The sequence below is a fragment of the Schistocerca cancellata genome, chromosome 2, assembly GCF_023864275.1.
Source record: "Schistocerca cancellata isolate TAMUIC-IGC-003103 chromosome 2, iqSchCanc2.1, whole genome shotgun sequence".
Lineage (NCBI taxonomy): Eukaryota > Metazoa > Arthropoda > Insecta > Orthoptera > Acrididae > Schistocerca > Schistocerca cancellata.
In genome coordinates this window covers 556,793,528-556,812,642 of record NC_064627.1, presented here as the reverse complement: position 1 = coordinate 556,812,642, position 19,115 = coordinate 556,793,528, and positions in this window count along the sequence as shown.

Here is a 19,115-nt window from a genome sequence, read left to right as displayed (position 1 = left end):
CGAACAACCTTTTAGCTACTTCCCTACCGTTCACTCTCGAACAGTTCAAAGAAAACACAACACATAAATATTCCTGTGCAAGTTTTGATTTCTCTCATTTTATTGCCATGACCATTTCTCCCTAAGCAGGTGGGTGCCAACACAACTGTGGTGTGCGTACTGTAAGACCTTCGGTGCACACAGCATCAGATTATTTGACTTGTCGCTCTAACTAAGCAGGCGAGTGTCAGCAATATGTCTCGTGGTCTTATCGTGGCGTGTTTATCTTCCGCCGTTAGGTCAGACGATAGAAATGCCACTTCCACGCTTAGAGTAGCAGATTGATTAAATTTTCACACACATTTATTAAAATAATAACAATCATAAACCTAACTTAACTTCATTCTGGATGCTTTTTACAATTGACAGCCTGAAGTTCCTTCGGTCTTGGTACGTTAATCTTATTCTCACATATCTCTGATACTTGACAAAGTGTCTATGCATTTATCGTCATGGCTATGTACGGGAATATGGTGATCTTATTAGGTGCAGACTGAAACTTGACTATAGACTGGTACAGACTAATGTAGACTGGTGCAGACTAATGCAGACAAATGCAGACTCACTAATCGGAGGTCTGTACACTCGTTATAATACCTCACGCGTTCAGGTATCACTGCGCGAGTGTGATCCGCGAGGAGAAAAGGTTCTACGTTAGCAGCAATCTCATTGGCTGCGTTACATATTAATACGCGGATCGGCGGAAGCAGAATTTGGTCCGTCTCTAAGACAGCGCCATCTCGTAGTGCGGAGACGGACGAGCGCTCCGCCTGCGCTGTTGTGCTTAGCGGAGCGCGCTCTATTGGGAAAGTTGTGTACGCGCTGACTGCGTGGAACTATGTACACAACAACAACGTTTTTGTAGTGTGCTGTACCTTAGGGAAGCAAGGGAGAGGATGCTGTTACGGGTGGCTAGTATCCTCTCTCTACAACTCAAATGCACATGTGGATTAATACGGTTGATTTTTTACGTGACCTAGGTACCTAACATTAATATAGTCCATGTATTGTGATACAAGCTTATCTGTAATAGTCCTCTTGCAGACAATAGCAGTATTCTTGCTATTACAAACTTTATTCTCAGTAAGGTCTCACTATCAACATCATCAACACTAATCTGGTCGCTATGCACTGTCGTGCTCTGCGATGTGAACTGACAGACTCCAACAGCAACTGTGAGTCAGTGACGCCCTCTGGTCAGCGGCGGCTGCCTAAATACAGGGTGTTTATAAATGAATATCGGAGTTTTAACGCTTTATAATATTTACTACATTAAACTTACAGTTATAAATGATGTGTCAAATGAAAGAGCAATTCAAACAGTTTTGCCAAGAACTTTATAAATGTTCAATGGCAGCATCCTTTCTCACACGGCACACAACAGTTCTATAGCCGAGCGCTGGATAGGCCGCAAGGGGCCCAATGACAGGGCTTGTTTTGCACGGCCTTCACGTTCACCCGACCTAACGCCATGCGATTTCTTCCTTTGAGGCTTCATCAAGGATCGTGTGTACGTGCCTCCGCTACTAGCAGACCTCCCTGAATTAAGAAACCGGATTGAAGCAGCTGTTGCTACAATCACAGATGACACACTTTTCAACATTTGGGAAGAACTCGTCTATAGACTTGATGTGTGGCGTGTGACAAATGGTGCTCAAATTGAACGTTTATAAGTCTCTTGATAAAACTGTTTGAGTTGCTCTTGCATTTGAAATATCATTTATAACAGTAAGTCTAATATTACAAATATTATTGTGGTGTCACCGGCAGACACCACACTTGATAGGTGGTAGCGTTTAAATCGGCCGCGGTCCGTTAGTATACGTCGGACCCGCGTGTCGCCACTGTCAGTGATTGCAGACCGAGCGCCGCCACACGGCAGGTCTAGAGACAGATCCTAGCACTCGCCCCAGTTGTACAGCCGACTTAGCCAGAGATGGATCACTGACAACTACGCTCTCATTTGCCGAGACGATAGTTAGCATAGCCTTCAGCTACGTCATTTGCTACGACCTAGCAAGGCGCCATAGCATTTGATATTGAGATTATAACATGTACCGTCAAGAGCGATGTACACCAATTGTGGATTAAAGTTAAGTATTATATCAACTACGTACTTTATTTGCTACTATTAATTCCCTTAACTGTTCCAGACCTCACGCCAGTCAGCGTGTAATTAAACGCGTGCATTTCGGCCTCCTCTAACAACACAGTGTTGGCTCTTCTGCCAACACTTCAATTATAAAGCGTTAAAACCCCGATATTCATTTATAAACATCCTGTACGTGTTGCCGAGAGGGCATTGTCGGCGTGTTCCCTGCTAAACTCTCTTTGGCCTCTCTCGTGATAGGCGCGCTTCATCCAGCGCCTACTGTCAATATTCGCGCTACATCTTTGCCAACCTGTGTGCTGGCGGCAGCTTACGCCAACACAGTTTTCACACTCTCAAGACAAATTTCATGAGAAAGTCCTCCCACCGCGAAGAATGCCTTTCTTTTAATGACTAACACCCCAATTCATGTATCATATCCACAGCACACTGTTCCCTGTTTCGTGATAGTACATAACGAATTGCCCTTCTTTACACTTTTTCGATGCTCTCTGTCAATCCTATCTGATGAGAATTCCACATCATATAACAATACTCCAGAAGAGGGGAGGGGGTCTTTGGTTTGCTCTCCCCACAACATAATATATGTGATCGTTGCAATTAAATATATGCATAACTGTAATCCCTAAGTATCTAGTTCAGTTTACAGCCTTTAGAGTTTTGTGATTTTATCGTGTAACTGAAATTTAGCTGACTCTTTTTAGTGATGATGTGAATGACTTAACACTTTTCATGATTTAGAGTCAACTGCCACTTTTCGCATCATACAGATGTATTGTCTAAATCATTTTGCAACTCGTTTTGATCATCTGATGACTTTAGATGATGGTAAACGATAGCATGGGACGACATTCCATAAGCACACAGTTTGATTAGAAGTAGCTTGAGAGGAATGGTGTCAAAACCCTTCTGTAAATCTAGAAATATGGAATCAATTTGACGTCCCCTGTCGATAGCACTCATTACTTCGTGACATTAAAAGCTTATTTGTGTTTCACAAGGTAAAATATTTTCTACATTCGTGTTGGCTATTTGCCAATAAATCGTTTTCTTTGAGCTGATTCATAATATTCGAGCACAGTATATGTTCCAAAATCCTACTGCAAATTGACGTTAGTGATATGGGTCTGTAATTCAGCGGATTACTCCTATTTCCTTTCTTGGGCACTGGCGTGACTTGTGCAAATTTCCAGTCCTTCGGTATGGAACTTTCTACGAAGGAGCAGTTTTATATGATTGCTAAGTGTGATTGCTAGCAGTTGAAAGCTGGAAACAGCTGTTACGTATCTTCTTTCGCCGGCTCTTTTATAGTACGTCATGAGGCTCTGCTCCCTGTCTCGTCACGTAGCAGAGCTACCAGAACGTCAAATCCATTCACTTATTGCTAGGGATACAGAGAGAGCAGAAGCAACAGCCACTACAATAGACAGGGCAGACAACTATGAAATACCAAATTCAGGTACATTTCCTTAAAATTCTGGTACATTTAGACACGGAAGAGTCTTGTACGCCTTCACAAATGGAAAATTTCAACATAAAGAAGGATAATTGCAATGAAAAAGGAGAATATCAGAATGGATAAATTTAGTGAAGAGGAAAGAGTATACCTGAGGACTCTTCGGACGAGATTAGAGAGGCAACAGAAAAATACTAGGGAAAACAACAGATAAAACTCCAAAAGAAGTAGGGGGATCGATAAAAGCTACCAAAAAGTTGGATAAGTTCACGGCTGAAACCAGGACTTCAATGTTAAATAGAGAAGCGATGAAAATTAAGACAACTGTTGAAAAGATGGGGTACGCAGAAGTATCTGGGTATATAAAGAAGAAATTAAAAGCATGTGACCTTTAGGATTTTCCGATGGATCTGTTGCAAACAAACTTCTTGGACCTGCAGCTGGGTCGCATTGTAAATCCCGCAATATTTTATTGACGCAACTGCTCGACATCTTCAGGTGGTGTCAGATGCTGCTGTCACTACTATGCGTGTCGTGTCTTGCAGCGAAGACAGCAGATATCATCAGCTATCACCACTTGAAGATGTCGAGCAGTTGCATCGATGAAATATTGTGGGATTTACATTATACGATCTGGTGGCAAACCCAAGAAGTGTATTTGCAAAATAAAAGCAGATATAAAATGATGCAGCGAAATGACATAATATAAGCACTAGAGAATAGAAGCAGCTGCAAGAAAGTTAAACAAAAGCTTGTGATTGGTATAAATAATAAAATAACAACTCACTGTGGCAAAGTGAACATAATGGACAGGGAAGAAATTGTTAGAGCATATAAGTAATTTCTGCAGAAAACTACAAGGTGAGCCTGAGAAGACTGATGCTCTGCGAAGATAAAGGAAAGAAAAGTTACAAATAAAATAACTTTACTATCCTTCAAAATAATCGTCATTACCTAAAATGCGCTATTGACATCGGCTGGAAAGCTGTTGGAAGGTGTCAGCAAACGCTTACTGTGGAAGCGCCGATGCACAATGGTCATGCATTGTTGGATATCCGCATGAGATGCAAACTGCTGCTGCCTATATGATGTTCAAAAGAATGTTCAAATGTGTGTGAAATCTTATGGGACTTAACTGCTAAGGTCATCAGTCCCTAGGCTTACACACTACTTAACCCAAATTACCCGAAGGACAAACACACACACCTATGCCCGAAGGAGGACTCGAACCTCCGCCGTGACCAGCCGCAGAGCCTATACAATCCGTAAACCAAGTGAGGCATAGTGTTCATCGTCTTTTCCACCTAAAAAAATTTGACTGACAAAATTCAAGATTAAGATGATGTTTACCGACTTTATCGACAGTAACGGCGTGATTCGGCGTGAATTTTTACCCGAGGGAGGTGGGTAAGATGACGAACACCAATCTATTCATTGTCATTTAGTCTCCAGATCGCATTGGTAGGACCAGCCCTCATGTTCTGCACTGATGCCGACATCGAAACCCCGTGACGAGGGTGCTTCAAGTGATAACAAGAGAAGCGTGCTGACAGTTTCCAATAGGCTTTACAATCGATGTCATATGTGTGTTGTAACTAGTGGTTGTTACGCAGAAAACCCGTAAAGGTATCTTGTTTGTAACTCTTATTTCCTCTATTTTCGGAGACCATTCACTGAACTTTTCAGAGGCACCTTGTACATGAAAGTATCACTGAGGACACCCAATGCAAATTATAATGAGAAAGTCCCAGAAATCTAAAAAAAAAAAGAGAAGCTATAAAAGAAACATAGTATGGAAAAGCAGGGGGTGAAATACTTGAGCTTTACTGCTTCTATATAGAAAAAGGCAACATCCCCACCACAAGGAACAAATCAAAGATTTCTATACGAAAAGAAAGTACTCAAGGTTCACATAGTTGACACCGTGTTATATACAATGTCTTAGAGGAAGAGGAAGACTGCAAGACAGACCTTTCAACGGTTTTGATAAAGAACTGACGTTGCGTTCTTCAGCTGGCAGAGGACAGCAGGAAGCAGAGAGCCATGGAAACAGCGATTGACGTTTCATTTGTTAACTTAAGATACATGAGGTTGCAACTTATAAAGATTAAATTAGCTAACAATAAAATACGCAATTAATAAGTGTGAACTGTATTGCCTTTGAAAATAAGTTAAGCCAATAGTAGCAAGGAGTAAAGGTTCTGACACAATTTTGAATTCGTTCCGACACAATTTTGAATTCCTTTTTCTAGCCACACCTGATTTGAGAACAACCTGATCTCAGAACAGGGTATGTTATATCAAACAGCCATAGGCGGTTCTTCAAGAATCCCCGTAAGAACAAATCCAGGGGGGTAACGTCGAGCGAATGCGGCGGCCATACAGTTGGTCCTCCGCACCTAATCCAGCGTCTGGGAAATTTCGTATCAGGAAACCAACGCAGCAATACTACTTGTTGTTGAAAGACGATGTCGGGTTGCAATCTTGTATGCGAGGGTATGTCAGACTGCTCCATCATCTCCGTATACACTGGCCCATGTACCGTGTTCACTGCAAAGAAGTACGGTCCAATAACACTGTCATGCAGCAGCCCGCACCCGACATCCAGTTAGGGCTCTACAAACACGCTCAATAACAACATGCGCATGTTGTGAGCACCAAATCCAAACATTATGCCGATTAACCTTTCCTAACACTTGAACGATTTCCTTGTCTGAAAATAAATATAATTCCAGGAAGATTCATGTCAATACCAACAGCAGCAGACACGTAGCAAATAGTTGTGGGCATGATTAGTCTTTCGGCATCAGATGCAGAATTTGCACTTTGTAAGCAAACAAACGAAAACGCTGGTGTACTATATGATGCAGTGTTGCTCGGTGTACATTAAAATGCTTATATGCATGCTGAACTGAATCACATGGGCTTCTGAGAAACGCTTGTCTGATGTCCTCCACTGTCTCTTCAGGAGCACTGCGACGTGTGCTGCCAGAATGTTTCAGAACATTTCTAGAAACTTACGGTGCCATTCCTTAATTGCTTTTACACCATTTAAATCACGTTCACACAATCTACGACTATTTATTTGCACAGTAATCGCCGATTTTGTTTCTGGAAACCACATTATCGGTTACGCGTGCTGCTACGGAGTCGCCATTTACACTTCACGCGATCATGCTGCAATCTGACAACAATTGTTGGTACGGCTGACGCTAGAATTAAAATTATTTCAATCTCTCTAGCGTATGGCGCAATTTTACTATCGTGTCTACTGTAAGTTTTTTCCTCTGCCTTCAAAATGTTAGAGATTTAAGAGAGAAATCCTAATTTTACTTTACAATACCACATGTGCAGATGAACATGTAGGGAAGTAAGGAGCTTTAAGCGTGGTTGGGTTAACACTAGACCGTTACCTAAACATCAGAGAAAATCCCCTTCCATCTAACCAGGCATGGATCAGTTTAACGTAACTTTGATAGTTCTTGTGGAACCATTACCTTCGCAGAAGTAATTAGTTACTGCGCTCTTTGGCATAACAAGTATTATTATGACAAACTAGTTTAAATGCCTCCACATCTTTGCCTTCGTCGCTTATTGGCAGTCGTTCCATGGTGTTTGTTCCACAGCAGGGCGTTTCAGACTTGTATTTATGTGGGAAATTTTGCTCTATTCGACATCCACTCCCGCGCTCTAGTCTTGTTGTCACGCTAGTTTTCTCTACGTTTACAGAAGAAAGATAGTATAATGCAATCAATTCAGTTTTTTTGCTTTAAAAAGTAGCAATCACGACAGTGAGGTCATGTTGCCGTAAGAAGCAGAATTCGTATTCGGGAGGAGGGCAGTTCAAATTCCCGTTCGACGATCCTTGTGAAAAGTACACTGTGGATTACCTTTCCCCCTCCTGACTTGAGCTTCGACTCTAATGACCACGTCGTCGACAGGACGTTACGCCCAAATGTCCCTTAGTTTTCTCACACACACATGGAAACGATCGTTTTTTTCTCTCTTCCGTGAAAGAGTTTCAATGGGTACAACAACGTTCCTGTGTCACCCTTCTATGTGTTAAGTTTTATATCGTTGCTATTATGTCCATTTATTTCAAACGTTATCAATTACGAGTGTCATGATTCTGCTACATGCACCAAAATTCCTGTTCCTTTGAAATATTGGCACTGCTTATCGTTCTCTTACATGAGACAGTAAAAGTGATCTATGCAATGAAGAACCCTGCCAAATGTGAAGTCCGTTCTGAATACCATTTTGATGACGAAAACCTCAGAGTTGTTGATATTAGTCATTGAATTGTGCAGTATTCTGACCTACTGTAAAAGTGAATGTAGCTGTCAATAGCACTGTCTTTTTTTAAAAAAAAATACTGGTGATGATGATGGTGCTAAGGTTTCGAGGCACACGACGGGAAGTGAGACGAATGTGGAGGAACATCATAAAATTACTCACATGATAGTTCAAATAAAAACGTAAACTGGATAATACACACACACACAAAGCAACTAATACAACAGTGCCAGATCCACCATGAGGTACAAGAGGGAAAAGACAGTGGAAAGTATTAAGAGAGACCAGGAGATACCAGCGGTTGGCTGAACGCTGGAAGAAAAGGGTCTGTACCAGCCAGTCTGCGACACACCAAAACCTCCAGCCGAAAAGCTTAAGCCAGAGTCCAGACGTATCACATGATTTTAAAACCTTCGCCACACTTGTCATCAGGTGAAATCGAGGGCAGATCCACAACTAAATTTGCTGTTGCCCGTTTGTCACGAAATAAAATACACTGAGTTAAAATGTGACGCACATTACCGGCCGCGGTGGCCGAGCGGTTCTAGACGCTTCAGTCTGGAACAGCGCGACTGCTTCGGTCGCAGGTTTGAATCCTGCATCGGGCATGGATGTGTGTAATGCCCTTAGGTTAGTTAGGTTTAAGTAGTTCTAAGTTCTGGGGGACTGATGACCTCAGATGTTAAGTCCCATTGTGCTCAGAGACATTTGAACCATTTGACGCACACTCACACCACAGGCATAACAGACCGGAGAGTCCTCTGGCTGGAGTAGAGGTCCATGTATAGGGGGCAGTGCCAAACGCGGAGGCGGGTCAGGGCCATCTCACTGCCCCGGAGCGACCGGCACGAGAACCTCCATGGCCGGCCAGCTGGCTTCGCCCACCGCAGCTTACTGCTCGTCACCGCCTGCCACTCCCCGTCACCGCCTGCCACTCCTCTTCCCATAACTGCAGGGTCCTGCGACCCACTATCGAAATGACAGCCTGCAAGGGAATGGGTATTCCCTGCAGCCTCCTCCGCGGATTTGTCGGCTCGTTCATTCCCCCAAATACCAACGTGCCCTAGCATCCAGCAGGTGATATCTTCTTCCCCTGTCGCTGAAGGTGGTACAATTGGTCCAGAATGAGTTGCAACAATGTCTCTGCTGACCACATGTGCCGCAAACAATTCTAGAGTACGGTGGGGATCGGAACGGATGAGAAATAGTTTGCCCCGAAGACGCCTCACCTGTTCCAGATGCCTTCAGGACACTACGGAGCGCTGCAAAAAATACAGTATAGGTAAGGGGAAGGCGAATCCTGAAGACATGGTTGGCAGTGACAACGGAACAGATAAGGGAATCCCATTGTTGGAACCCATCTGTATAAACAATTCTAAAACCATCATGTCTTGTTTAAATGTTAAAAAACAGAGATCGAAATGTGAAACTGGGACGCCACCGACCCGATATCGAAAATAACGTGGTGAGAGGAACGACGGAAAAAAATCCACGAAAAGTCCGTTCATGGGGCTGCTTGACGATAACAAGCCTCCAAGTAGTATCGTAGGCATTCTCGATGTCAAAAGAAATATCCAGAAGATGCCGCCGCAGGAAGGCCTGTTGTATAGTGCTAGGTTACCAAAGGTGGAGTGATATCTCCTGAACCCACTCTGAAAGCGAGTATTAAGCTGCCTAGATTCTATAAGCCAGACAAGGTGAACTGCCCATCTGCTCCAAGGTCGTCCCCACATAGCTATTGAGGGAAACACTACGTTAACCATTCCAGCATGAGCGGTCTTTCCGAGGTTTTAAAAGAGGAATTCAAATTGCTGTCGCCGCGAGTCAAGAAAGTGACCTGACGCTTAAACGACATTAAATATGTTGCTTAGCCATGAGAGGTGCCGTAGCAAAACTACACAAAAAAATGTGTCTGGGGCGTTCAACCTGATCGGATTGCCTCCAAACACGTCTCCAACGATTGTCTGATAGAAGGCATATGCGACACTCATTGGTGAAGAGAACGTGATGCAGGTCCTGAGCGGTCCATTCGACGTGTTGTTGGGCCCATCTGTACCGCGCTACATGATGTGGTTGCAAAGATCGCCGTGGACGTCGGGAGTGAAGTTGCGCATTATGCAACCTATTGCGCACCGTTTGAGTCGTAACACGAGCTCCTGTGGCTGAATGAAAACCATTATTCAATATGGTGATGTTTCTGTCAGAGTTCGTCCGAGCCACAATCCGTAGGTAGCGGTCATCCTCTCAGCAGTAGCCCTTGGGCAGCCTGAGTGAGGCATGTTATCGACAGTTCCTGTCTCTCTGTATCTCCCCCATGTCCGAACAACATCGCTTTGGTTCACTCCGAGACGCCTGGACGCTTCCCTTGTCGAGAGCTCTTCCTGACGGAAGTAACAATGCGAACGCGATCGAACCGAACCACGGTATTGACCGTCTAGGAATGGTTGAACTACAGACAACACGAGCCGTGTACGTCCTTCCTTGTGGAATGATTGGAACTGATCGGCTGTCGGACCCCCTCCGTCTAATAGGCGCTGCTCATGCATGGTTGTTTACATCTTGGGCGGGTTTAGTGACATATCTGAACAGTCAAAGGGACTGCGTCTGTGATACAATATCCACAGTCAATGTCTGTCTTCAGAAATTCTGGGAACGGTGGTGATGCAAAACTTTTTCTGATGTGTGTACGAGGTATGTGATTGATTGATTGATCTTGACCAAACAAAATAACCTTCTGTCCAGAAACAAAAGAAAAAAGTATCAAGCAAACAGGAAAATGTTTCACGTAAACATGACGTTATTAAAAACGTTACACAAAATTGACTTCGACTCTCCTGCCAATTACCATTTTTTCTTTCACGTCCTTTTTGCCGACGAATACTTCTTCTCAAACAAAAGACAGATTCCAGAGTTATTTGCATCGTCACGCAAGTAAAACAATTTAAGATAATCTGTCGAAAAAAATAATGCAAATTAAACATGAAGACGTAGAATATGTATTTTTTTTTTTTTTTGCTTAGTTCATTTGAGAATAAGAACTGCTGGGATAAAAAAAGAAATAAATTTGAAATGCTTTTAATGAACTCAACACAGTTTTCTAAACTGAACTTCCGATGTGTCTGAGATGGAAAACTTACAATCAGTGTGTATTAATAGTTTTGAATCATGTGAAAATGAATCAAATTTATGTTTCCTAGCGGGTGATCAGGTGTAGCTTATAGGAATAACTAGTAGAGAATGAGAAAATAACAAGTGTATAAGGGAACCACTAAAGTGGAAGACGTAATTGTAACTACAATGGAAATGAAATTGAGGTACGTAGGCATATAGGTGACTATAAACATGCAGACCCACTAGAAAAACTGACTGGCAAGATCAAGTAGTAAATTAAGGGCGTAATGAGGAGGTACTAGGACAAATACAGAGCGTTAAAAATAAAGTATTCCATATTTTGAGTGGTGGCCATAAGGACCAAAAGGAAGCAAAAAAGTCTAGTAAAAGTGAGCTCTAAAATGCATACTTTAAGTGCTATGAGCACTTGTTCTCCTTCGCTGTTATGAAGCACATTTCTTGTATTTCAAGCGCCTTTTTAATATTAACGAGCTACAGAATGCAATAAAAAATAAGGGCACATTCCTCTGTTATTGTTAGACACAGTCAGCACTAGACTACTTTAGTGTTATCTTTGTAAACCGTATTCACAGATCTGGGTAAGTGACACACGTACTTTACTTGTAATGGGACCCATATGTGTTATTATATGTTTGTGAAATGCTTTTAAGTGCAGTTTTACCTTTGCACTTACCAGCGTAATAGAACCCTACTATTCCACACGAGAAATGGCAGACATGTTCTTCAGTTCTGTTCTGTCAAATGGAAGCAACAGAGTCCGTATCCTGTACACTGAAAAAAATCCAGAATGCAGGGTACATTCTGCACAGTTATTTAGCCGTCTCTTGCAGCGGTTAGGAGACTCTCACTGCGTACCTCCGACAACAACGGGTCGTGGTAGACTTCGCACAATTCGTATTCCTGCTGCGGAAGAATGATTAGTGCAAACGAAGGGAAGAAGATCTTGCAACTAGTATACGCAGAATTTCAACATCTATCGTGGTTATTCATCCTCTAGTATGTACGATTGTATGGTGCAAGATATCGTCAATTCCAATCGAATGGCTTACCTGTCTTGCTACAGGAGCACCATTTCAACAACGGTTGGAAATTTGGTTCATGTCAATTTTCTTCGAAATGTCAGAGAAAGACTCAAAATGCATTTAGTGGGCAACTAATTGGTCAAAGATGTCCAGTACGTTGCCCACTCCGTGCCCCAGACATTAATCATGTTGCGTTTGGTTGTGGGGACACTTGAAAACTTGGGTTTGTGCAAACCCCATTAAAGATGCACAACAAAGGACAAGAAGGCGTCAACAGTGACTGCAACCTGGAGTTTTTCAGGGAGTGCGTGATTCTCTAAGATGTTGGATAGAAGCATGCGTTAGTATGAATGGACATCACATTGAGCATATTTTTATGCGCTTGCTCAGAAGTGCGGGCCAATTGTAACAGCAAGCATACTGCGTTAGAAGCTCTGCTGTTTCACAATAACAGAATAGTGTGATCTCATTTGTTTACTGCAGTCAGTCATTCATAATAGCATTCCGACAGAACAGACACAACACATATATAGCATGTATGTAAAGCTTGACTGCTATGATATCTTCAGTGTGGATGCACAATACGTAGGATCCGCAACTCCTACGGCAATAAAGGAAATGAGGTAAATGGACAGGGACGCTACTTGGTAATGTGTGGTAAGCTGAGAATTTGGGTCGCACTGAAAGCATCCTCGGGTAGCCGAAGCAGTTGAGGTGACTGGAGCAGGAAATACGGGTTCGAATCTTGGTCCGGTGCAAATTTTCAGCTTTTTCCACAGAAATATTACAGTATTCAGTTGTGGCTGATGTGAGTACTCATCATACACTGAAGAGCCAAGAAAACTGGTACACCTGCCTAATATCGTGTAGGTCCTTCGCGAGCAGAAGTCCTGCAATACGACGTGGCATGGATTGGACTAATGTCTGAAGTAGTGCTGGAGGGAGTTGACACCATGACTACTGTAGGGCTGTCCATAAATCCGTAAGAGTACAAGGGGGTGGAGATCTCTTTCGAACAGTATGTTGCAAGGCATCCCAGATATGCTCAATAATTTCGTATCTGGGGAGTTTGGTGGCCAGCGGAAGTTATTAAACTCAGAAGCGCGTTCCTGGAACCACTCTGCAGCAATTCGGGACGTGTGGGGTGTCGCATTTTCCTGCTGGAATTGCCCAAATTTTTAAACATTTATGAACCAACTTTGCAGAATCTTTGATGCCGCTTTGGATATGAGAGGGAAATTGAAGATCCTAGTTTGATCAACATAATTAACTAAATACATTAACAAATATAAGTAATATCGGATACGAGACATGATTTGTGACATTCGATATGTAAGAGTAATAATTCGTAACAACGATCTCTTCACGTTTTCCTAGTGTCGCGGTCAACTTCGTTTTGACATTGAGAGCTTATGCTTTATTTTTTATTTTATATATCTTTGCGTATGTGAAATATTATTCTTTCATTGCACATAGGCGTCATTCCGTATATGAAATGTGATTCTCTTCTTGCACATTGGTTTCGCATATTGTCAATTTGTTTTATTCCGTTGCTTAAAGGTACATCCTCGTGAAGCGTAAAAAATATATTCTGTTTCAGTATACCATCACCCCAAGGATTTTAAACAGGCTACTGCGCGGACTGAATTAAGGAGAAGGTGTTAGAACGATATTACGCGCAATACGAGTACCGCGTGAACAGGAAACGAACATAATAAAAACACTACTATCAATTTCCTCTCGGTCACAATATCTGAATAAACAGATAAAGCAATTTCGAGTTATGGACTGGTGCATTTAATTTGTTTCCTGTTATCGTTTGTCTCAGTTATGCGTAGTTAAATGTTTATTCAACGAACGGACGGAATTAATCGGATTTTAAGCGGTACAGCGTGATCAATGTTATTACATTTTGCTTTTAACTTCTCTTGTGTGATTGGAAGAAAAATATAGCGTTCTAGTTTTGCAATAAATTGGAGGAATATTTCAAGCCACATTGACAGACAGTTTCACCTGAAATGCGTACAGTGCCATCTTGACAGTTAAACTAATCTCATAACTTGAGGTATGTGAAGTTTGTATATCACTTGAAAGTTAGTTTTCGAAATATTTCTCATCGCCCACCAAGGAAAAAGTTTCTAGAGGTGGCTGTAAGGATACAACTTCTCTTGACTAAGGATCAAAGAATGCGTGCTTTCCAAGAGCAATGGTTTCCTAATTATAAGTTAACTAAAAACTTCCGGCACTTTCACATCATTCGTTTTTTTAAATTATTTCGCTAGCAAGTTGTACCGAGGAGACAAGTATAAACATAAGGATAAAGTAAAATTAACTGATTTGTAGAAAGGAGGAACAAGTAAGCTAAGTTCTTATCTGCAGCTTTAAATAGAAACAAACGCGACGTACTGAAATCTTACTTGGAACCGTAGCCGTATCTTTAGGATAAAAAGCTATGTTTCTCGATCTGTTATTACAGCCAGACTCGTAATTTGCGAGACAAGGAAACAGGGAGATGAAATAAATTTCGGTCACAAATAAAGGCTATAGTTTAATATCCCATCGATGTTGATATTAGGTGGAACTATGTTCCATTTCAACAAGAAGGATACGCATACCTGGTATGACTTTGCGTAAGGAACCGTCCCAGCATTCGCCTTACGGAAACGACATAATATTTAAATCAGACTGGTCTGACGAAGTTTTGAAACACTTGAATCAAATCTGCTGACTAGTTTTACCGGCTATCGTCAAATAAACCAAACAGCCTGTGTTATGCCTTTTTTCAACACTGATCAAGCCAAATCTGCAGACGGCTCTCTGTAATCACCCCAAAAACACACGCAAAAAAATTTGTTGCAATACGGAAACACACAGATACATAGACAAAATGTTAATCCATTAGTTTCAATACGGAGACACCCATATACATAGACAAAATGTTAATCCATGGTTCCTTTGCACATGTTCCCCCTCATGTGCAACGGAAATGTATGCATCACATGAGTGCTGACACGCAGTGTCCCACGAAACTTAATTCGTTCCTCAACTAGTTTATAATAAGTATGTTTACAGTGTTAAAAACTGTCGATGCGGAAATTACTTTATGACAGACATGTCTACCAAAACGATAAAGCATCTGTCGTTGCTTACGTTCGCGGAAATAGAAACATGGTCAGAGCAGTAATATTGTTGACGTTCATTCGTAAACAAATATCGCTACAGAACATCTTAAACGCCGAAAGATCTTCTGCTGGATGTTCATAAATTTTTGATTCCGACAAAAAGTTTACAGCCGTGTTGCAACCAAGCTTTAAACTTCAATAAATTCCTAGATTCTGTAGAGATCAACGTACAGAAAAAGTTTAATGAGTTCATAAACAGATGGTACACACGACTTTCCTCTTGTAGGGTAACTGGTGGGACATAAAGAAGATCCAACCACAGAATAAATAAAAACAACTGATTAATTTTGCCTCCTCCCCTCTAATGAACCGTGGACCTTGCCTAGTGGCTTGCGTGTCCCAACGTTGCTGATAGCCTTACCGTAGGTGTGACCACAAAGGAGGGTTATTTTTGGAGATACAAGACTAACGCGTCGTTCCTGAGGAGGGGGTGGCAACCTTCGAAATTATTGTAGGGGCAACAGTGTGGATGATTGACTGATCTGGCCTCGAAACATCAGGCAGCTTGTCGTTGCTGTGGTGGTACTGAGAACAGCAGAAACCAAGGGGAAACCACAGTGGTAATTTTTGCACAAAGTCACGCTGTTCTATTGTATGGCAGTATGAGTACAATATTCCGGATGTTAAGTAATTCTCCATTCGGATATCCGTACCGGTACTACTCAGGAGGATGACAGCACCACAAACAAAACTGGCGTCGTACAGGTCTGAGGGTGCAGTTTTGAGTTCCTTACTCGGGCAGATGGGTTAGAGAATTTGAAAAGGAAACTTGATAGGTTGACGATAAATATTGTGGGAATTGGTGAAGCGCACTGTCAGGAAGAACAAGGCTTCTCGTTAGGTCAGTATTTGGTTATCAACACAAACTCAAATTGGGGCATTGCAAGAGTGGATCTAATAATGAATAAGAAAATGGAAGCCCAGGTAAACAACTATAAAAAACATTCTAACTCCTCCCGTATAGGCCATGAAGGTCCAACGGTACCGACCGGCCACCGTGTCATCCTCAGCCCAAAGGCGTCACTGGATGTGGATATGGAGGGGCACGTGGTCAGCACAGCCCTCTCCCGGCCGTATGTCAGTTTCCGAGAGCGCAGCCGCTACTTCTCAATCAAGTAGCTCCTTAGTTTGCCTCACAAGGACTGAGTGCACCCCTCTGGCCAACAGCGCTCGGCAGACCGTATGGTCACCCATACAAGTACTAGCCCAGCCCGACAGCCCTTAACTTCCGTGATGTGACGGGAACCGGTGTTACCACTGCGGCAAGGCCGTTGGCATAAACAACATAGTGAACGTGTCATTGTAAGAACGGCAGACTTGAAGTCAGCACCCACCACAGTAGTACATGTTTATATGCCATCCAGAGAATGAAAGAATGTATAATGAGATAAAAGAAATTATACAGATAGTTAAGAGAGAGGAAGATTTAACTGCGGTGTGGGACTGGAATTCGGAAACAGGAAAAGGAAGAGGAGGGAACATAGTAGGAGAACTTGGACTGGGGCAAAGGGATGAGAGAAAAAGCCACCAAGTGAATCTTGGACACAGCATAATTTAATAATCGCTAACGCTTGTTTAAAGAATCCTGAAAGAAGGTTCTGTACTTGGCAGAGACGTGCAGACCCTACCACTTTTCAAGATTATTGCTAACAGGGATTTTGAAACCAGATTTTATTTTGTAAGATATTTTCAGGGGCAGATGTCAACTCTGACCAAAATTTACTGGTTATAAAATGCAGATTAAAACGTAAGAATTTGGAAGTGAATAAAAATTTTTTGAGATGGAACGTTGATGTATTCAGAGTTTCAGAAGTAGAGTTGGACGACATTGGCCTAAAGAGGGGAGAGGAATACAATAAAATAGAATTGAGCAGCTTTGATACGTAAAATAGTGAAGTCAGCAAAGGATCACGGATATAGCAAGTCAAAAATATGCGATTCACAGAAAGTACAAAATGATCAAGCAGGAATATCTACGTTTATTGTATTTGTATATTTAGAGCAAGATTTTGGCAATGTTAACTACACTACATTCTCTGAAATTCTGAAGGTAGCAGCAATAAAATAAAGGAAGAGAAATATTATTTACAAATTTACAAGCTGTACATAAAACAGCCTGCCGTTATAAGAATTGAAGGATGTGAAAGGGAAGCTATGGCGGAGAAAGAAGTGAGACAGGTCTGTAGCCTATCCCCGACGATATTCAGTCTATACATTGAGTGAGCTGTGTAGGAAATCAAAGAGAAATTTTGAAAGGGAATTAATATCCAGTGAGAAGAAACAAAAACATTGAGCTTTTAGAGAGAACGTTTTAATTCTTTCATAGACAAGAAAGGACCTAGCATAGCAATTTACCGGTACTGATAGTGTCTTGAAAAGGTATTAGACGACGAATATTAACACAAGCGAAAGAACTATCATGGAATGTAGCCAAATTCAGTCTGGCAATGATGACAGATTTAGATTAGTAAAGGAGCCATTAAAAGTAGAAGTTGGATTTTGCTATTTGGATAACAAAATAAATGATATTCTAAGAAGAGCACTTATCAAGTGCAGAGTGACGATAGCTATAAAAGTGTTTCTCAAAAATAGAGATTTGTTTACATTTATTCTTCAGTCACTTGTTGACCAGTCGAGTGTGGCAGTTGAAGTTTTAAACTTCACGCACAAGAAATAGGTCACACCGCAGAATCGCACAAACATACAGTCAATTGACAATCGGACAGACTTCTGTACGGATGACATAGTAATAAGCATCCATGGCGTAGAGAAATAACTGGAAGAAAACAAATAAATCATTAGGTCCGGATGGAATCCCAATCGGGTTTTTACAGGCAGGCATTGGCCTCTTACCTAGCTAGCATTCATCGTGAATCTCTCACCCAGAACAGACCCCAAGTGACTGGAAAAAAGCGCAGATGACTCCAATATATAAGAAGGGTAAAGGAACGGATCCATAAAATTTCAGACGAATATCAATAACTTCGATCTGCTGCAGAATCCTTGAACATATTTTCAGTTCGAATATATTAAACTTTCTTTAGACGGAGAAGCTTATGTCGACGAATCAGTACGGTTCTAGAAAGCATCACTCGCATGGAACTCAGCTTGCCCTTTTCTCACCTGATATACTGCGAACAATGGATGAAGGACAACGGGCAGATTACATATTTCTAGATTTGCGGAAAGCATTTGGCACGTTGCCCCATTGCAGGTTGTTAACGATGGTACAAGCATATGAAATAAGTTCACAGATATGTGATGTGGCTCGAAGACTTCTTAAGTAAAAAGGTTATCGTCAGGAGTGCCCCAGGGAAGTGTGATAGGACCGCTGTTGTTCTCTGTATACAAAAATGATTTGACGGACAGGGTGGGCAGCAATCTGCGGTTTCTTGCTTATGATGCTGTGGCGTACGGTAAGGTGTCAAAGTTGAGTGACTGCAGAAAGATACAAGACGACTTAGACAAAATTTTTAGTCGGTGTTATTAATGGCAGCTAGCCCTAAATGTGCAAAAATGTAAGTTAGTGCGGATGAGTAGGAAGATCAAACCAATAATTTTCGGATACAGTATTGCAAGTGTCCCTCTAGACACAATCAAGCGGGTTAAATATCTGGGCGTAATGTTGCAAAGCGATATGAGATGGAACGAGCGTGTGAAAACTGTGGTAGGGAAGGCGAATGGTCGACTTCGGCTTATTGGGAGAATTTTAGGGAAGAATGTTTCACCTGTAAGGGAGACCGCACATGGGACGCTGGTGCGACCTATTCTTGAGTACTGCTCGATTGACTGGGAACGGTACGAGATCGGATTGTTGAAAGACATCAAAGCAGCTCGGAGGCGAGCGGCTAGATTTGTTTTCGGTAGGTTCGGATAAC